This window comes from Oncorhynchus mykiss, chromosome 1, assembly GCF_013265735.2.
Source record: "Oncorhynchus mykiss isolate Arlee chromosome 1, USDA_OmykA_1.1, whole genome shotgun sequence".
Classification (NCBI taxonomy): domain Eukaryota; kingdom Metazoa; phylum Chordata; class Actinopteri; order Salmoniformes; family Salmonidae; genus Oncorhynchus; species Oncorhynchus mykiss.
The window spans coordinates 10802239-10824854 of NC_048565.1; positions in this window are offsets into that span (position 1 = coordinate 10802239).

The window sequence follows — 22616 nt, forward strand, 5'->3', positions numbered from 1 at the left end:
AAATTCCATGGAGAATAAGAGTACCTCCTCCCAGCTGCCCACTGCACTGAGACTAGGAAACACCGTCACCACTGATAATTCCATGAGAATCGAGAATTTCAAGAAGCATTTCCCTACGGCTGGCCATGCTTTCCACCTGGCTATCCCAACCCCGGGCAACAGCTTTGTCCCAAGCCCCCCACCCCCTGCTTCTTCTTCACCCAAATCAAGACAGCTGATGTTCTGAAAGATCTGCAAAATATGGATCCCTACAAATCAGCTAGGTTAGACAATCTGGACCCTCTCTTCCTAAAATTATCTGCCGCCATTGTTGCAACCCCTCAACCTCTCTTTTGTATAATCTGAGATTCCTAAAGATTGGAAAGTGTGGCCTTCTGTGGCCTCCAAATGCTGTTAAATGCTAGTAAAACGAAATGCATGCTCTTCAACCGATTTCTGCCCGCACCCGCCCGACCGACTAGCATCACTACTCCGGACGGTTCTGACATATGTGGACAAATATAAATACCTATGTGTCAGGCTAGACTGTAAACTCTCCTTCCAGACTCACGTTAAGCATCTCCAATCCAAAGTTAAATCTAGAATCGGCTTACTATTTCGCAGCAAAGCGTCCTTCACTCATGCTGCCAAACATACCCTCGTAAAACTGACTATCCTACCGATCCTTGACTTCGGGGATATCATTTACAAAATAGACCAACATCCCCAAAGCCAACACCACCTTTGGCCACCTTTCTTTCCAGTTCTCTGCTGCCAATGACTGGAACGAATTGCAAAAATCACTGAAGTTGGAGACTTATATCTCCCTCAGTAACTTTAAGCGTCATCTGTCAGAGCAGCTTACCAATCGCTGCAGCTGTACACACATCTGTAAATAGCCCATCCAACCAACCAACTACCTCATCCCCATTTGCTTTTGTTTTTCTGCTCTTTTGCACACCAGTATTTCTACTTGCACATCCTCATCTGCACATCTATCACTCCAGTGTTAATTGCTAAATTGTAATTACTTCGCCACTATTGGCCTATTTATCTCCTTACTTCCTTTGCACACACTGTATACAGATTTTTCTATTGTGTTATTGATTGTATGTTTGTTTATCCCATGTGTAACTCTGTGTTGTTGTTTGTCGCACTGCTTTGCTTTATCTTGGCCAGGTCACAGTTGTAAATGAGAACGTGTTCTCAACTGGCCTACCTTGTTAAATAAAGGTGATCTCAACTGGCCTACCTGGTTAAATAAAGGTGATCTCAACTGGCCTACCTGGTTAAATAAAGGTGATCTCAACTGGCCTACCTGGTTAAATAAAGGTGTTCTCAACTGGCCTACCTGGTTAAATAAAGGTGTTCTCAACCGGCCTACCTGGTTAAATAAAGGTGTTCTCAACCGGCCTACCTGGTTAAATAAAGGTGTTCTCAACTAGCCTGCCTGGTTAAATAAAGGTGTTCTCAACTAGCCTACCTGGTTAAATAAAGGTGTTCTCAACTGGCCTACCTGGTTAAATAAAGGTGTTCTCAACTAGCCTGCCTGGTTAAATAAAGGTGTTCTCAACTGGCCTACCTGGTTAAATAAAGGTGTTCTCAACCGGCCTACCTGGTTAAATAAAGGTGTTCTCAACTAGCCTGCCTGGTTAAATAAAGGTGAAATAAAATAAAAAAATATATTAAAAAACTGTAATCGCTGCAAAAGGTGCATCAACAAAGTACTGAGTAAAGGGTCTGAATACTTATGTAAACGTGATGTCTGTTTTTATATTTTTTATACAAAAACCTGTTTTTGCTTTGTCCATTATGGGGTATTGTGTATAGATTGATGAGGATTTCTTTTTTTATTTTAGAATAACGCTGTAACCGCACAGACTGTAGAAAAAGTCAAAGCGTCTGAACTTTCCGAAGGCACTGCAAATTCCTTTGTATTTCAGTAATTGCCGTCCTTTGCTAAAAGGTCATGCTAATAATTAGTGATGAAACGATTTACTATTCAATTCAATCAACAATAATGATTGTTTAATGTTTAATGGATAATATAACATTTACTTTGTAATCATAGATGCTGCTGACTGGACTGTATGACACATCTGCGTGTACTGCATTTTAACGTTATATACAATTTTGATGCATGTCATTATCACATTGCCAACTTTTGGTTTGTTTACTTAATGGAAACAGACGTCTATTGAAGGCGATGGTGGTACTGTGAGACCGTGCCACATCTCATTAGGCCACACTAATTATTCATCAGATCTATGAGCTTGACTGGTAACGAATGCTTCTTAGCTTAGCAACAGTATGTCCACTTCTCTGCAACTCTTTGGCCGGCACATGGTTGGGTTGGAGTCTTGAATCGCAATAACAATCTCCTCTTGTTGAAAAAAAGCGATTAGAAGAGATCAGCTCTACGGAGGAAAACAGCGGACAGGCTGATTGAGGGACGAAGATGGCACCTTTGTGCTGGAGGGATGTCAACTACAGTTGCAGTTGTACAGTATGGGTCCTAGTAGTAATAGAATAATCTTGTTGAAAAATCATGTTCAAATCTGATACACAAACACAAACACACACAAACACACACACACACACACACACACACACACACACACACACACACACACACACACACACACACACACACACACACACACACACACACACACACACACATTGCTCAAGGGCACAATGGCATGGGATAGCATCTAGGATTATGATGCTGGAGACCCTCTGGTTGCCAGTTAACTTCCCAGCAGAACAACCAAACAGGTTCAAGCTGAGGGGTCGAACAGAACCAGATGAAGGGAGAGACATGGAAGCTGTTAGTCAACATGGAACACCATCCAGTTGTTTCTGCTCCTCCATTTTCATTTGGGGGATAATAATCTGAAAACAGAGCAGTCCTGTGAGAGCACTAATTAGTTCCACTGCGGGAGCCCATGCTGAGCCTAACGGTGACCTGATATTTGCCTGTGTGTGTCGGGTTGAAAGATGGCCGCAGGGCTGGCTTTAATTGCAGTGCCACTGGAACGTGTTATAACCTCATATGTCACCCGATCAAAGGACCACAAGCAGAGACGCTCCCCTGGAAGTTCAGTGCATTACTATAGAGGAATGTGACAACGGTGGAAACAGGCAAGCAGAACAGCAAGTCACAATCAGGGCTACTGTAGGCCTACAGCTTCCAGTGCTGAGGGGATGTCACCGCTTAGCAACCAGATAAGAGAGAAGTGTGTGTGTGTCTTTGTATGTATGTATGTATGTATGTAATGTATGTATGTATGTAATGCATGTATGTATGTAATGTAATGTATTATGTATGTATGTATGTATGTAATGTAATGTATGTAATGTATCTAATGTATGTATGGTAATGTATGTATGTGTGCATGTGTGTATGTACGTGTGTGTGTGTGTGTGTGTGTGTGTCTCTCTCTCTGTGTGTACAGTATGTGTATGTATGTGTGTGTGTGCACCCGTGTGTGTGTGTGTGTGTGTGTGTGTGTGTGTGTGTGTGTGTGTGAAGAGGGGTGGAAGGAAACATTCCTTGAGTGAATGAATCATTTTTCCCCCAAAGAGTTGGCGCAGTGGTGAATTATTGAGGAGGAGGTAACTAGAGGAGTTGGCCAGGTGTAGGGTTTCAAAGGTACAGAGAGGACTGGCTGGACGAGAGGGACTGGGATTAGGGGGCATTGTCAAGACTAGGCTTCTGGCAAACACAGCAGAAATGTTATTAGTACCCACCCATCAACATCAACCCAATATGGTCACACACACACACACACACACACACACACACACACACACACACACACACACACACACACACACACACACACACACACACACACACACACACACACACACACACACACACACACACACACACACACACACACACACACACACACACAGCTCTGGGAATTCTAGAGAGGATAAAATAAAGTATCTTGAGGGGTTTAATTTCAAAACAGTGCATGTAAGAAACAGTAGGGGGTCTTTAACTCAGGGAAAAGTGAAAGTGATTACTCCAGATGCTGAATTAGCAGTAACCTAAATAATAGCGCAGGAAGATTGACATAGTCACTGGTGGCCAAGATTGAGGAAAATCTACTTTTGAGACCCATGGCGCTAGGAGTCGCCATGGCAACAGACAGATGCGGCAAGGAGCGGATTTCGGGGAGCATTTCATGAAAGACAAAAGATTAGGCCACAGGAGAGCCGATAATAATAATCTCTCCTCTGCTCATTAACTCAATCAAATCCCATCCCTGTCAAATCATAGGCATTCATTTTGAAAAGAGAGAAAACGTCAGGGGAAATGAAAACAGAAGCAGATTGGGCAAACCCAATGCCAATGGAGAATCCAAAGAGGAGAACAAACAGCTGGGCCAGGAGGAAGAGGATGGAGGAGAACAAACAGCTGGGCCAGGAGGAAGAGGATGGAGGAGAACAAACAGCTGGGCCAGGAGGAAGAGGATGGAGGAGGACAAACAGCTGGGCCAGGAGGAAGAGGATGGAGGAGGGTGGGGTAAAAGGTGGTCATATGAAGGGTTAACTACAAAGACAGTCAGCAGGAGTAGAGCTTTTCCAGCAGGAAATATGAAACGGCAAGGAGTAATATTTGTCCCAAGAGGCTGTTAGGGAACAACGCTGCTGGCAGCTGGCAAAGTCGAATGTCTCACCTGAAGAGCTGGTTCACAAGGAGTTCAATGAGACTGACAACAGCCCCATTTCCTCTTGAAATGGTCACAGTCACACGGTTTGGCGTGGAAACACAGCAGGATGTGTTGTTTTTTAGAATTATATCGGGAGTTGGACGACAGGAGTTTTTGGACACTGTCATATTAAGTGGCCTATGTATTTGTATTTATTATGGATCCCAATTAGCTGCTGCCAAGGCAGACTTCTGGCAGTCTGCTATAGTCTGCTATATACAGTACAACATTAGTTCATGCTAATTCATGTAATACTATTGTAAAGTGTTACCGATTAGTTGATTGATGAAGGCAAATTCAAATCCATCCATTAACTTAAGTGTTTTAACTGTTTTTTAAACCATTGTATAAGTTCCATCAGTGTGTTCCACGAGACCGCATACCAGGCTCACATAAACCACATCCCCTGTAATTCAATCTGAACTCTGATTCAAAGGGATGTCCTTTGTCAGCCCTATTGAAAGACTCATAAATCACCAGCTGAGCAGTTCTCTCTGATGTAACTAACTCAAAGCCATTCATTTAGACAGAGATGATTCAGGGATATTGCATTTGAAGGAATAGGGTTGACATCCTGGAGATCATTGATACTCCAACAGGAGATAAGTGGTACTCTAAGGGGCCAAGGCTAACCCAATATGACATTACCTGAGGCCAGTAACTTTGTAAACATAACATACACTGAACTCTTATTTATTTTAAAACAGTAAAAAATGTATCAAAATGAATTGATGCACAGCCAAGAGTGGCCCTGTCGAAATCATTTAAAAAGTAAATATTATGGCATAGAGGAGAATAATTGGTTGACATGTGTTAATATTTAATTGATTGGTTGATACTATATCATCATAGCATATATATATATATATATATATATATATATATATATATATATATATATATATATATATATATATATATATATACACAGTATATCACAAAAGTGAGGACACCCCTCATATTTTTGTAAATATTTGAGTATATCTTTTCATGTGACAACACTGAAGAAATGACACTTTGCTACAATGTAATGTAGTGAGTGTACAGCTTGTATAACAGTGTGAATTTGCTGTCCCCTCAAAATAACTCAACACACAGCCATTAATGTCTAAACCTCTGGCAACAAAAGTGAGGTCACCCCTAAGTGAAAATGTCCAAATTGGGCCCAATTAGCCATTTTCCCTCCCCATTTTCCCTCCCCATTTTCCCTTCCCAAACATCTGTTTGTTTTGTTCGATTACGTCCATATTTATGCCCAAATATCTTTGTTTTATTCACACGTTTAGTTCACTATTCCAAAGGCACTATGCGCGAGCACAAAATCCAGACGAAAACTCAAGAGTTCCATTACAGTTTGTAGAAACATGTCAAACGATGTTTACAATCAATCATTAGGGTCTTTTCATAATAAATCTTCAATAATATTCCAACAGGACAATAGCGTATTCATTACAGAGGAAAAAGCGCGCCCGCGTGACCGCGCAGTAAACAACTGATTGGCCTCAGCCTAGTCCACTTGTTGAAAGAGCTCTTATTCGACACCCTTCCACAATAGAATCCTCAAACAACTTTCTAAAGACTGTTGACATCTGCTAGATGGGAAGTGCAATCTGGTCGCATAGACACAGCATATTGGATAGGCAATCACTTACATGAAACTACAAACCTCAGATTTCCCACTTCCTGGTTGGATTTGTCTCCAACCAGTTTTCGCCAGCCATATGAGTTCTGTTATACTCACAGACATAATTCAAACAGTGTTAGAAACATCGGAGTGTTTTCTATCCAATACTACTAATCATATGCACATATTAGGATCTGGGACAGAGTAGCAGGCAGTTTACTCTGTGCACCTTATTCATCCAAGCTACTCAATACTGCCCCCCTGTCACCAAGAAGTTAAGGGCTCGTAAGTAAGCATTCCACTGTAAAGTCTACACCTGTTGTATTCGGCATATGTGACTAATAAAAATGTATTTGATCCTCCTGACTGGTGGTTCTTTACTTTTAAGAAACAAAATATGCTTCTCTGCATCTCTGCTAAAATCTGGATAAAATATTGAAAGGAATGTGAGTCGTACTCAGTACATTTAGTTATTGCTTGCTTTTCTAAAGTCTACCAAACTTGTCAGCAGGGATGCCAGCTAAGATAGTCTGTTTTAGAGATGAGGAGGGGATGAGTACAGTGGTCCAGCTCCCTTCTTCCATTCCTCCATCTCTCTCTCTAGCTATATTTCTCTCTCTCTCTCGGGAATACGGGTTGTTTGCTTTAAAGGAGCTCCAGACTTTGACAGGCACCAGCGTGGATGCGCCAGAGCTGCCTGCTATCCCCCTCTGGCCCCCCGCCACTGTTACTGTGGGGCCCAGAGAAAACACACTAATGCCACCAACATCAACCACACACACACACACACACACACACATACGCAAACAGACATACAGACACGGACACACACATGCAGAGAAACACACACGCGCAGTCAGATGCAAGCACACACGCGCGCAAATGCCCATGCGCGCACACACATGCACATACACACACTTTGGCCAATGTAAATCCAAACACAGCACTCCTTATCAGTCTATACAGCTGAGAGAGCAACTGCTCTTGTGGCCATTTTTGTCCTTCTTGGTCTACCACTGTTCTCTCTCTCTCTCTCTCTCTCTCTCCCTTCCTCATATGATGTCTCTCTGAGTAAAGGATGAATAGTGAAACAGTTAGTATATATATTTTCATACCTGTTTGGAGGAAATTCAAAACCACAAATCAAAAATATTTTCTCAATTGGAAACCCTGTATCCAAAATAGAAGATGAGTCTTCCTGACCTTTTCTGTGGCTATATGAGAATATAGTTCGCTCTCTCGGAGTCGCAGATTAAAGTTACTTTAAAGAATCATAACTATCAGATACATAGCATGACCATCAGATACATAGCATGACTATCAGATACACTATCACATACATAATGTTCAAACTTGACATTTGAATTGGGTGGCTTCACATTTACAGAATGCCCCATTGCTACGGTGTAGAGATAATGTGCTGAATGTTAAATGAGCGGCAAGGAGGATGCTAGTTAGGCATCCAAAAATGGCTGCCAATATTACAGTTTGAAATGTAACCAAATATGCAGGCTGCTTGGCGTGATTCAGGCTTTTTTATCGTTGTTACAAAGCAACATAAAATACCAAAATATGATTCCTCCCATCTTTTGGCAGGAATGCTCAATGAATCACGGCCATTATTGAATTGGCATAAAATACATTAGATTCGGTTGGCTTGACAAAAGTTTGTGTCTAAAAGCATATTATTTCACGGAAGCATGCTTCAATGGTTCCACTGTTTATACTACGACTATGACGGCCTATCAAAAGTGTCAGACCTGTAATCTCAATTGTGTTACTCGGCAGGTAGCCAAGTGGTTGGTCTTGTAACCGAAAGGTTGCAAGATTGAATCCCTGAGCTAACAAAGGTAAGAATCTGTCGTTCTGCCATTGAACAAGGCAGTTAACCCACTGTTCCTAGGCCTTCATTGAAAATAAGAATTGGTTCTTAACTCACTTGCCTAGTTAAATAAAGGTTAAAAAAAAACATAAAAAATCTTTGTTGCAGGATCAAACACGTACAGTACAGGCCAGTCTCATACTGTAGATACTTTAGGCCAGTCTCATATTGTAGCTACAGCAGGCCTCTACATACTGTAGCGACTTTAGTCCAGTCTCATAATGAGTTACAATACGCCTCTACATACTGTAGGCTACCATAGGCCTCACATACTGTAGTTACTTTAGGCCAGTCTCATACTGTAGCTACTATAGGCCTCTACATACTGTAGCTACTATAGGCCAGTCTCATACTGTAGCTACTATAGGCCAGTCTCATACTGTAGTTACTATATGCCTCTACATACTGAGTTACTATAGGCCTCTACATACTGTAGAAACTATAGACCTCTACATGCTGTAGGGTCCTATCGGCCTCTACATACTGAAGCTACTATAGGCCAGTCTCAAACTGTAGTTACAATAGGCCATTCACATACTGTACCTACTATAGGCCAGTCGCATACTGTAGCTACTTTAGGCCTCCACATACTGTAGCTACTATTGGACTCTACATTCTGTAGTTACTATAGGCCAATCTCATACTGTAGCTACTATAGGCCTCAACATACTGCAGTTACTATAGGCCTCCACATACTGTAGCTACTGTTGGACTCTACATTCTGTAGTTACTATAGGCCAGTTTCATACTATAGCTCCTATAGGCCTCACATACAGTAGTTACTTTAGGCCTCTACATGCTGTAGTTAATATAGGCATCTATATACTGTAGTTACTATAGGCCTCTATATACTGTAGTTACTATAGGCCTCTAAATACTGTAGCTACTCTTGGCCAGTCTAAAACTGTAGCTACTATAGGCCATTCACATACTGTACCTACTATAGGCCAGTCGCATACTGTAGCTACTTTAGGCCTCCACATACTGTAGCTACTATTGGACTCTACATTCTGTAGTTACTATAGGCCAATCTCATACTGTAGCTACTATAGGCCTCAACATACTGCAGTTACTATAGGCCTCCACATACTGTAGCTACTGTTGGACTCTACATTCTGTAGTTACTATAGGCCAGTTTCATACTGTAGCTCCTATAGGCCTCACATACAGTAGTTACTTTAGGCCTCTACATGCTGTAGTTAATATAGGCATCTATATACTGTAGTTACTATAGGCCTCTATATACTGTAGTTACTATAGGCCTCTAAATACTGTAGTTACTATAGGCCTCTACATACTGTAGTTACTATAGGTCTCTACATACTGTAGTTACTATAGGCCTCTACATACTGTAGTTATTATAGGCCTCTACATACTGTAGTTACTATAGGCTTCTACATACTGTAGCTACTTTAGGCCTCTACATACTGTAGTTACTATAGGCCTCTACATACTGTAGCTACTATAGGCCTCTACATACTGTAGCTACTTTAGGCCTCTACATACTGTAGTTACTATAGGCCTCTACATACTGTAGTTACTATAGGCCTCTACATACTGTATCTACTATAGGACTCCACATACTGTAGTTACTATAGGCCAGTCTAATCCTGTAGCTACTATAGGCCTCTACATACTGTAGCTACTATAGGCCTCTACATACTGTATCTACTTTAGGCCAGGCTCATACGGTAGCTACGATAGGCCTCTTCATACTGTAGCTACTGTAGGCCAGTCACATACTGTAGCTACTTTAGGCCAGTCTCAAACTGTAGTTACAATAGGCCAGTCACATACTGTAGCATCTATAGGCCAGTCTCATACGGTAGCTACGATAGGCCTCTACATACTGTAGCTACTATAGGCCTCCACATACTGTAGCTACTGTTGGACTCTACATTCTGTAGTTACTATAGGCCAGTCTCATATTGAAGCTCCTATAGGCCTCTACATACAGTAGTTAATATAGGCCTCAACATACTGTAGTACTTTAGGCCCTACATGCTGTAGTTAATATAGGCCAGTCTCATACTGTAGTTACTATAGGCCTCTATACTGTAGCTACTATAGGCCTCTAAATACTGTAGTTACTATAGGCCTCTACATACTGTAGTTACTATAGGCCTCTACATACTGTAGTTACTTTAGGCCCTACATGCTGTAGTTAATATAGGCCAGTCTCATACTGTAGTTACCATAGGCCTCTACATACTGTAGCTACTATAGGCCTCTAAATACTGTAGCTACTACAGGCCTCTACATACTGTAGCTACTATAGGCCAGTCACATTCTGTAGCTGCTATAGGCCTCTACATACTGTAGTTACTTTAGGCCTCTACATGCTGTAGTTACTATAGGCCTCTACATACTGTAGCTACTATAGGCCTCTACATACTGTAGTTACTATAGGCCAGTCTCATACTGTAGCAACTATAGGCCAATATAGTAGCTACTATAGGCCAGTCACATACTGTAGCAACTATAGGCAAGTCTCATACGGTAGCTACGATAGGCCTCTCTCTACATACTGTAGCTACTATAGGCCAGTCAAATACTGTAGCTACTATAGGACAGTCTCATACTGTAGCTACTATAGGCCAGTCTCATATGGTAGCTACGATAGGCCTCTACATACTGTAGCTACTATAGGCCAGTCACAAACTGTAGCTACTATAGGCCAGTCTCATACGGTAGCTACGATAGACCTCTACATACTGTAGCTACTATAGGCCAGTCACAAACTGTAGCTACTATAGGCTTCTACATACTGTAGTTACTTTAGGCCTCTACATACTGTAGCTACAATAGGCCTCTACATACTGTAGTTACTATAGGCCAGTCTCATACTGTAGCTACAATAGGCCTCTACATATTGTAGCTACAATAGGCCTCTATATACTGTAGCTACTATAGGCCAGTCTCATACTGTAGCTACAATAGGCCTCTACATACTGTAGCTACTATAGACCAGGCTCATACTGTAGTTACTATAGGCCTCTACATACTGTAGCTACTATTGGCCTCCACGTACTGTAGTTAATATAAGCCTCTACATACTGTAGCTACTATAGGCCTCTACATACTGTAGTTACTATAGGCCTCCACATACTGTAGTTACTATAGGCCAGTCTCATACTGTAGTTAAAATAGGCCTCTACATACTGTAGCTACCATAGGCCTCTACATACTGCAGTTACTATAGGCCAGTCTCAAACTCTAGCTACTTTTGGCATCTACAGTGCCTTGCGAAAGTATTCGGCCCCCTTGAACTTTGCGACCTTTTGCCACATTTCAGGCTTCAAACATAAAGATATAAAACTGTATTTTTTGTGAAGAATCAACAACAAGTGGGACACAATCATGAAGTGGAACGACATTTATTGGATATTTCAAACTTTTTTAACAAATCAAAAACTGAAAAATTGGGCGTGCAAAATTATTCAGACCCCTTAAGTTAATACTTTGTAGCGCCACCTTTTGCTGCGATTACAGCTGTAAGTCGCTTGGGGTATGTCTCTATCAGTTTTGCACATCGAGAGACTGACATTTTTTCTCATTCCTCCTTGCAAAACAGCTCGAGCTCAGTTGGGTTGGATGGAGAGCATTTGTGAACAGCAGTTTTCAGTTCTTTCCACAGATTCTCGATTGGATTCAGGTCTGGACTTTGACTTGGCCATTCTAACACCTGGATATGTTTATTTTTGAACTATTCCATTGTAGATTTTGCTTTATGTTTTGGATCATTGTCTTGTTGGAAGACAAATCTCCGTCGCAGTCTCAGGTCTTTTGCAGACTCCATCAGGTTTTCTTCCAGAATTGTCCTGTATTTGGCTCCATCCATCTTCCCATCAATTTTAACCATCTTCCCTGTCCCTGCTGAAGAAAAGCAGGCCCAAACCATGATGCTGCCACCACCATGTTTGACAGTGGGTATCGTGTGTTCAGGGTGATGAGCTGTGTTGCTTTTACCCCAAACATAACGTTTTGCATTGTTGCCAAAAAGTTCAATTTTGGTTTCATCTGACCAGAGCACCTTCTTCCACATGTTTGGTGTGTCTCCCAGGTGGCTTGTGGCAAACTTTAAACAACACTTTTTATGGATATCTTTAAGAAATGGCTTTCTTCTTGCCACTCTTCCATAAAGGCCAGATTTGTGCAATATACGACTGATTGTTGTCCTATGGACAGAGTCTCCCACCTCAGCTGTAGATCTCTGCAGTTCATCCAGAGTGATCATGGGCCTCTTGGCTGCATCTCTGATCAGTCTTCTCCTTGTATGAGCTGAAAGTTTAGAGGGACGGCCAGGTCTTGGTAGATTTGCAGTGGTCTGATACTCCTTCCATTTCAATATTATCGCTTGCACAGTGCTCATTGGGATGTTTAAAGCTTGGGAAATCTTTTTGTATCCAAATCCGGCTTTAAACTTCTTCACAACAGTATCTCGGACCTGCCTGGTGTGTTCCTTGTTCTTCATGATGCTCTCTGCGCTTTTGACGGACCTCTGAGACTATCACAGTGCAGGTGCATTTATACGGAGACTTGATTACACACAGGTGGATTGTATTTATCATCATTAGTCATTTAGGTCAACATTGGATCATTCAGAGATCCTCACTGAACTTCTGGAGAGAGTTTGCTGCACTGAAAGTAAAGGGGCTGAATAATTTTGCACGCCCAATTGTTCAGTTTTTGATTTGTTAAAAACGTTTGAAATATCCAATAAATGTCGTTCCACTTCATGATTGTGTCCCACTTGTTGTTGATTCTTCACAAAAAAATACAGTTTTATATCTTTATGTTTGTAGCCTGAAATGTGGCAAAAGGTTGCAAAGTTCAAGGGGGCCGAATACTTTCGCAAGGCACTGTACATACTGTAGCTACTTTAGGACAGTCGCATACTGTAGCTACTATAGGCCAGTCTCATACTGTAGCTACAATAGGCCTCTACATACTGTAGCTACTATAGGCCAGTCTCACACTGCAGCTAATATAGGCCAGACACATACTGTAGCTACTATAGGCCAGTAACATACTTTAGATACTGTAGACCAGTCTCAAACTGTATCTACTATAAGCCAGTCTCATACTGTAGATACTATAGGCCAGTCACATACTGTAGATACTATAGGCCTCTACATACTGTAGCTACTATAGGCCAGTCTCATACTGTAGCTACTATAGGCCTCTATAGTAGCTACTATAGTCCAGTCTCAAACTGAAGCTACTATAGGCCAGTCTCTTACTCTAGCTTCTATATGCCAGTCTTACACTGTAGCTACCATAGGCCTCTACATACTGTAGCTACTATAGGCCAGTCACATAATGTAGTCACTATATGCCAGTCTCATACTGTAGCTACTACAGCCCAGTCAGATATTGTAGCTACTATAGGCCAGTCTCCATACTGTAGCTACTACAGCCCAGTCACATACTGTAGCTACTATAGCTCTCTAAATATGAAAAATCACAGATATACTTTTTTTCTAAGAGTAATAGAGACACAGACACAGATAGAGACGCAGCCATCAGGATTTCAGTAGAGCAGGGGAGTCTCTCAAGCCGGATTCACTTTAATTAGATTGAATTAAATGTACTTTGAAAATTGCATCCAATTCGTGTAGACTATTAGCCTGACAAAAAAACAGTTGAGTTCAAGAATAAATAGTTTAGAACTTCATGCAACAAGGTCTCCCAGTCAGCCAAACACACAGCGCGTTTACAGGGCTTATGCAACAAGGTCTCCCAGTCAGCCAAACACACAGAGCATTTACAGGGCTTTATGCAACAAGGTCTCCCAGTCAGCCAAACACACAGAGCGTTTACAGGGCTTTATGCAACAAGGTCTCCCAGTCAGCCAAACACACAGAGCGTTTACAGGGCTTTATGCAACAACGTCTCCCAGTCAGCCAAATACACACAGAGCGTTTACAGGGCTTTATGCAACAAGGTCTCCCAGTCAGCCAAACACACAGAGCATTTGTCACGTTCTGACCATAGTTATTTTCTGTTTTCTTTGTTTTAGTGTTGGTCAGGACGTGAGCTGAGTGGGCATTTTATGTTTTGTGTTTCTATGTTGGGTTTGTTGTTTGGCCTGATATGGTTCTCTCATCAGAGGCAGGTGTTTGTCATTGTCTCTGATTGGGAACCATATTTAGGTAGCCTGTTTTGTGTTGGGTTTTGTGGGTGGTTGTCTTCTGTATTTGTGTCTCTGCACCAGATAGGACTTTTTTTGGTTTTCACATTTGTTGTTTTTTATTTTGTAAGTGTTCTCGTTTATCATCTATATTAAACATGTTGAACACTAACCACGCTGCATTTTAGTCCTCCTCTCCTTCAACGGAAGAAAACCGTTACAGAACCACCCACCAACCAAGGACCAAGCCGCATGGTAAACAGAGGCAGCAGCAACAGCAGCAGCAGGAGAAGCGACAGGTGCAGCAGGAGCAACAGCAGCAGCAGCAAAGGCAGCAGCAGAAGAAGCAACAGAGGCAGCAGCAGCAGCAGCAGCAGCAGGAGAGGCAGCACTATTTGGAGAATTAGTGGGAGTTGGGAGGAGATCCTAGACGGGAAAGGACCCTGGGCACAGCCAGGAGATTATCGCCGCCCCAAAGAAGAGCTGGAGGCAGCGAAGGCGGAGAGGCGCTGGTATGAGGAGGCAGCACGGCGGCGCGGATGGAAGCCCGAGAGACGGCCCCAAAAATGTCTTGGGAGGGGGCACAGGGAGAGTGTGGCAGAGTCAGGAGTCAGACCTGAGCCAACTCCCTCTGTTTACCGTGAGGAGCCAAGGATGGAATCAGAGCAGTCGGCGAAGTTGAGGTGTGCGTCTGAGAATGTGGAGGAGTTATTGAACAAATTGGAGGAGAATGAATGGAGGGGAGATTATGAGACATTCGAGGAGTTGTTGATAAAATTGGAGGAGACTGAAGAGAGAGAGGTGTCGGTTTGGCGCAGCATGCACGGCACTCGTCCTGAGGTGCGTGCTAGCCGTCTGGTTAAGACTGTGCCAGCCTCACGCACCAGGCCTCCTGTGCACCTCCCTAGCCCTGCACGTCCTGTGCCGGCTCAGCGCTACAGTGCTCTTAGCCGTGCTAACCGTGGCGGGCGTTGTACTGGTCAGGCACCGTGTTATGCGGTGGAACGCAGTATGCATGCTTAGCCCGGTGCGCTACATCCCAGCTCCCCACATCTGCCGGGCTAGGGTGAAGATCCAGCCAGGGCGGATGGTGCCAGCCCTGCTCTCAAGATCTCCAGTACGCCTTCACGGTCCGGTCCATCCAGGGCCACCTCCACGCACCAGCCCTCCGGTGGCAGCCCCCCGCACCAGGCTGTCTCTCCGTCCTTTGTCTACAGGTGCTCCCGCCTGTCCAGCGCTGCTAGAGCCTTCCTCCTCTCCAGTGCCTCCAGATTCTCCCATCTGTCCAGAGCTGCTAGAGTCTCCCGCCTGTCCAGAGCTGCTAGAGTCTCCCGCCTGTCCAGAGCTGTTATAGTCTCCCGCCTGTCCAGAGCTGCTAGAGTCTCCCGCCATTCCAGAGCTGCTAGAGTCTCCCGCCTGTCCAGTGCTGCTAGAGTCTCCCGCCTGTCTAGAGCTGCTAGTCTCCCATCTAACCTAAGCCGCCAGAGCCGACAGTCTGCAAGGAGCCGCCAGAGCCGCCAGTCTGCAGGGAGCCGCCAGAGCCGCCAGTCTGCAGGGAGCCGCCAGAGCCGCCAGTCTGCAGGGAGCCGCCAGAGCCGCCAGTCTGCAGGGAGCCGCCAGAGCCGCCAGTCTGCAGGGATCCACCAGAGCCGCCAGTCTGCAGCGAGCCGCAAGAGCCGCCAATCTGCCAGGATCCGCCAGAGCCGCTAGTCTGCCAGGATCCGCCGGAGCCGCCAGTCAGCCAGGATCCGCCGGAGCCGCCAGTCAGCCAGTTGCTGCCAGAGCCGTCAGTCAGCCAGAAGCTGCCAGAGCCGTCAGTCAGCCAGAAGCTGCCAGAGCCGTCAACCAGCCTGAGCTATCTCTCAGTCCTGAGCTATCTCTCTGTCCTGAGCTAACTCTCGGTCCTGAGCTACCTCTCGGTCCTGAGCTACCTCTCGGTCCTGAGCTACATCTCGGTCCTGAGCTACCCCTCGGTCCTGAGCTACCCCTCAGTCCTGAGCTACCCCTCGGTCCTGAGCTACCCCTCGGTCCTGAGCTGCCCCTCGGTCCTGAGCTGCCCCTCGGTCCTGAGCTACCCCTCGGTCCTGAGCTACCCCTCAGTCTGTAGCTGCCCCTCAGTCTGGAGGAGTTTGTTTAGTCCAGTGGGGCCCTTTAGTAGGGGGTCCAGTCCAAGGTCGGTGGCGAGGGTCGCCGTTCCTAGGAGGACACTAAAGCGGACAAAGACTATGGTGGAGTGGAGTCCACGTCCTGCGCCAGAGCCGCCACCGCGGACAGATGCCCACCCAGACCCTCCCCTATAGGTTCAGGTTTTGCGGCCGGAGTCCGCACCTTGGGGGGGGGGGGGGGCGTCCTGATATGGTTCTCAATCAGAGGCAGTTGTTTGTCTCTGATTGGGAACCATATTTAGGTAGCCTGTTTTGTGTTTGGTTTTGTGGGTGGTTGTCTTCTGTCTTTGTGTCTATGCACCAGATAGGACTGTTTTCGGATTTAACATTTGTTGTTTTGTATTTTGTAAGTGTTCTCGTTTATCATCTATATTATTAAACATGTTGAACACTAACCACGCTGCATTTTGGTCCTCCTCTCCTTCAACGGAAGAAAACCGTTACAGCATTTACAGGGCTTTATGCAACAAGGTCTCCCAGTCTGCCAAACACAGAGCATTTATGGGGCTTTGTGCAACAAGGTCTTTCTCTTTCTTTACATTTCTCTCTCTTTCGTTCTCTCCATCCCTCTCCCCCGGATGGCCCTATCAGAGGTAGACTCAGCACCTCAGGCAGCGTTCCCTTTAGGCAACAGGTCTGTTCGTTGAAGAGGGACAACTGTACCATGGGGAGTGCTCTTAAAACGGGGTGTGCGTGTCTCCGCTAGTCTTCTTTTCTGCTGGTGTGTGTTTCTACGCTGCTGTGTGGAACTGTGTGTGGTGACTGGCAACCCTATAATGTCGCTCCCTCACAATTAATTACCATGGCGGGCAAATTACAGACCCTTTGCCACAACAACGTAATTACAAAATTGTAGCATTGCTTTCGTTAATTACTATATGCAAAGACGAGTGGGAAGACTACAGTAGTTCAAAGTATGTCAAAGAATATTTGTCTGATTTTCCCACTCAAGGCCAATATAAACTCTAGTCAGGGATACCCACACCTTAATCATTATGCTTAGTAATTGTAACCATCATCAGCATACATCAGGATGCACACTGAATTAAACTGTACAGTGCATTTGGAAAGTATTCAGACCCCTTGACTTTTTCTACATTTTGTTGCGTTACAGCCTTATTTCAAAATTGATTAAATTAATTGTTTTTCTCATCAATCTACACACAATACCCCATAATGACAAAGTGAAAACAGGTTTCTCGAAATGTGTGCACATTTATTAACAATAATAAACAAAAATATCTATTTACATAAGTATTCAGACCCTTTGCTATGAGACTCGAAATTGAGCTCAGGTGCATCCTGTTTCCATTGATCCTCCTTTAGATGTTTCTACAACTTGATTGGAGTCCTCCTGTGGTAAATTCAATTGATTGGACATGATTTAGAAAGGCACACACCTGTCTATATAAGGTCCCAAGGCTGACAGAGCATGTCAGAACAAAAACTAAGCCATGAGGTCGAAGGAAATGTCTGTAGAGCTCCGAGACATGATTGTGTCAGGCACAGTTCTGGGGAAGGGTACCAAAACAATTATGTGGACAACAAGGTCCACAAGAACACAGTGGCCTCCATCATTCTTAAATGGAAGAAGTTTGGAACCATCAATACTCTTCCTAGAGCTGGCTACCAGGCCAAACTGAGCAATCAGGGGAGAACGGCCTTGGTCAGAGAGGTGACCAAGAACCCGATGGTCACTCTGATAGAGCTCCAGAGTTCCTCTATGGAGATGGGAGAACCTTCCAGAAGGACAACCATCTCTGCAGCACTCCACCAATCAGGCCTTTATGGTAGATTGGCCAGACAGAAGCCACTCCTCAGTAAGGCACATGACAGCCGGCTTGGAGTTTGCCAAAATGCACCTAAAGGACTCTCAGACCATGAGATACAACATTCTCTGGTCTGATGAAACCAAGTTTGGACTCTTTGGCCTGAATGGAAAAGCTGGCACCATCTGTATGGTGAAGCATGGTGGTGGCAGCATGTTTTTCAGCGGCAGAGACAGGGAGACTAGTCAGAGAGATCCTTGATGAAAACCTGCTCCAGAGAGCTCAGGACCTCAGACTGGGTCGAAGGTTCACCTTCCAACAGGACAACAACCCTAAGCACACAGCCAAGACAGGAGTGGCTTCAGGACAAGTCTCTTATTGTCCTTGAGTGACCCAGACAGAGCCCGGACTTGAACCCGATCGAACATCTCTGGAGAGACCTGAAAATAGCTGTGCAGCAACGCTCCCCATCCAACCTAACAGAGCTTGAGGTGCTTCAACAAAGTACTGAGTAAAGGGTCTGAATACTTATTTCTATCTACAGGCCAACCATCTGAAATGAAGACATACCAAAGTGAAGATATTCTGAAATGTTTTCAATGTTTGTTTATTTTACCGCTGAAGATGTATATAAACATACTGCGTCATTCTGATTTCTGATGTCAGAAACTAAACAAAAAAAGCTTTGACCATTGGTCAATGTTGGTGATAGAGCTTGTATCCTGACAGGAATAAAAACCTGGACACGTTTTGGACTGGAGGGCAATATGGTGGCGACTCCTGCTTCAATGTGTTTTAATACCGAGTACTGCCTCCGGTTAGACATTAGCTATAAAAAAGCCTTGCTCTCTCCTCTTCCCTCAACTGTCTTAGAGTTGTAGCCAAACTGTGCACCAGGAGGGTATGAGGGAAGGCCCACAGATTGTTAGAAGAGAAAGCGAGTATGTGTAATAATCTGATTGGTGCTTATACTGTATTTGTCCTAGTGTGTAATACCCATGTGTGAACTGAAATGTGTTTCAGCAAATCCCAACTCTACGTGAGACACCCTCGGAGAGTGGGGTCACGGCTCTGCCATTATGGCTCCAGGGTCACCGTTGATTAGGGCAGGGGTGGGTAATTCCAGTCCTCGAGGACCTGATCGTTGTCACAGTTTGGCCCCAGCCCCAGCTAACAAACCTGACTCCAATAATCACCTCATCATGATCTTCAGTTTGGAATGCAATTTGATTAATCAGCTGTGTTTGCCAGGGATGGAGAAAAAGTGTGACACCAATCAAGCTCTCGAGTTGCCCAACCCTGCATTAGGGTGACGTGCCTTGCTCAAAGGCAATGCACGTTGTTGATTTAGGGATTTGAACTAACAACCTTGAAGTTACTGGCCCACCGCTCTAAAGGCTACCTGCCGACATGTCTGTGTATGTGTGTGTGCATGTGCATGCCACAGAGGTTCTGTTGAAGTGCATTGGACCAAAGAGGCCTTTTCTACCCTCAAGGTCAGAGCTATAATAAGGTTTAATGCCTACAGGATAATACATTAGTGGAAGTCGTCAATGTACTATAGTGCTGCACAAAGGAAACAACCAATACACTGTAAAGCATGAAATTCTACACGTATAATAGTCTACACAATACTATACACCGGGCTGCTGAGGGGAGGAGCTAATGGAATGGAACCTATGTGTTTGATGTATTTGATACCATTCCACCTATTCCGGTCCAGCCATTACCATGAGCATCTACTCCTAAATTAAAGTGCAACCAGCCTCCTGTGGTAACACACAATATGTGACTGCTATGAAGTGAATTTATCAAGTTCTAGTGACTTGCACTGCCCCTTCAGTATGAACTCATGATAACATGTTACAATTCACAGTAAGTTTGTTCATCAGTCTTTTCTGAATCTGTATATACAGTATATTGGGACAAATTAAACATCAAATCCATCTTGGCCAATACATTTGTCAAGTCCTTTTCATTTTAGCTGGAATTTTAAAACAGCAGATCATTTGATTTATTTTTTAAAATGTCAATCGAAATTAAAACCATAGTTCATAATAAGCACCTGAAACACATGGGAGAAAAAAAGCAGTTTATGAGGTAATTCCATTTAGTAAATTAGGCAACGTTTGTGCATGCACTTTAACAAGATGAAAAGGTGGAGGCAGAGGGATATTTTTTCCAAATTAACAGGAACTTTAGAGGCAGAGGGAGTTAATGAGGAGTCAACTGGACCAGAGACCAAAGGATAGGCGTGAGTAAACCACATTAAAAAGTACAGTCTAGGGACCTCCAGATTGCTTAGTGCGTAGTTACAAAATGTCATCCGTAACCAAAGAGTGATAGAACATCCCAACATCTGGAAATTGTTCCCTCTCCTCATCTCATTTTCTGTGACCTAACTAATATGGCATTCACAAGCTGACTCGGTCAGGATCCTGTCACCTGTCAAGTGATCACAAAGGAAAGAAGGAAGACGTTTTATGGTTTTGACAGGTTCCAATCAAGATTGGAATAAGACGGCAGTTACAAGCTGTAGTGCCACGCCCTTTCTCTGTTCGTACACCTCGGCTGTCCATCTCTGTCGGTCCATGGCCCTCAGACAAGTACGTCTAATAAAAGACTAGCCTCCATTGATTTTACTGCACAGTTGAGGATACTGGATGTTGTGGTCCCTTGTTTACCTAGGCGATTGGACAGCAGATAAGCCTGTATCTTCCTCTTGATTGGTGGAGGGAGGGAAGCATGGAAAAGGAGGGATGGGATTGGGGGAGGCTAGAGAGTGGAGATGCGAGGGGCTTTGGAGGTGGAGGAGTGGAGAGTGGGATTGGAGATAGAGGAGAGTGGAAAAGGAAGTTGGAGAAGAGTGGAGAGTTGGGTTGGAGGTGGAGAAAAGAAGGGTGGAGAGTTGGGTTGGAGGTGGAGAAGAGTGGCGAGAGGAGTTGGAGGTGGAGAAGAGTGGAGATTGGGGCTGGAGAAGAGTGGAGAGTAAGGTTGGAGGTGGAGAAGAGTGGAGAGTGGGTTCTAGATATAGAAGAGTGGAGAGGTGGAGAAGAGTGGAGAGGGGGGTTGGAGGTGGAGAAGTGTGGTGAGCACTAGTAACCGACCCAATCGATAAATAGATAATAGATATGTCAAGTTAAGATGTCAAGTTAAATTCTATACTCAGGAAAAAACACAAGAGAGAAGGGAGGAATGAAGAGAGCGGTCGAGGGCCAACACACAAAGAAGTGACAACAGCGCTTTTTCCAAATGCATGGAGTAAAGCTCACTGCTTCGGCTGAATTCAGATAGGTGACATTTCAATGGGAGATGGGGTGTTGGGTCTGAGTTTCAACCGAGACAAACAGAGAAAGGAGTAACAAAACTGTATTAAAACAATCTAGCAAGTCCTTTCTATTGGAGGTGCATGAAAACCCAGTGATAAGCATCTCAGGCTTGTCACTTCAGGAGGTTGGCAAAATAGACATCTAGGCCGGGAGCTGAGAGAGTGAGTACTTTAGCTATATGGGAAGAGACTCCTTTATGTCACATCAATAGCCGGCAGCCAACAATAAAGTATAAACTAAAACCATACAGAAGCTGACGACTTAAAATTATATTTTTTTTGTACAAGCTTGCATGATAACGTCCCTTCAGTTAAAATATGATATTACTTGATTTATGGGATCAAACTAGTTTTAGCCTGCCATTAGAAGTTAATGACTTTAACAGTACCTTTTTACAACTTAAATTGCTCAGTTCAACTTAACCAAGCGCTTCTACGGTACACAGTCTGAGGAGATCTGAGGTGAAAAGGATGTTCATAAGATACCTGGTGACATTTGTGACATGTTGCAAACTTGCCACCGCGCCCCAAATCCTTTCCCCCCCACTCCCTGTACCACTGTCCCAACTACTGCAGTTTGCAGCCCTGCCTGGCCCTAGGCCTCTCGGTAGAGGGCTTGTCATGTCAAATAGTGTCCCCCTGCGTCACAATGGTATTCGATGAGTTCTAGCTACTGTTGCTAGGGCTGTTGCTAGAACTTGCGAAATTCTGATTACATCATGAACCAAAGTAGCCGTTGCTAGGCTGGTTGCTTGTCTCTATTTACCTCATAGCAGTTATGAAGGAAGGAGGACACAGGCAGATCTAGTTATTTTTCCACCTCAGAAACGCTCGCTCAGTCCGCGCAAAATTATTACCTCAGAATTGCTCTCCAAGGACTGTGTTTTCGACAGTGACAACCTGCTGACTACCTGCTGACTGCCTGCTGACTACCTTCTGAGCTCCTGTATCAACTGCTCTTTGCCATTTGAGTGCCTTCCTCTCCCCTGGATCCCAGGAGAAAAGCACC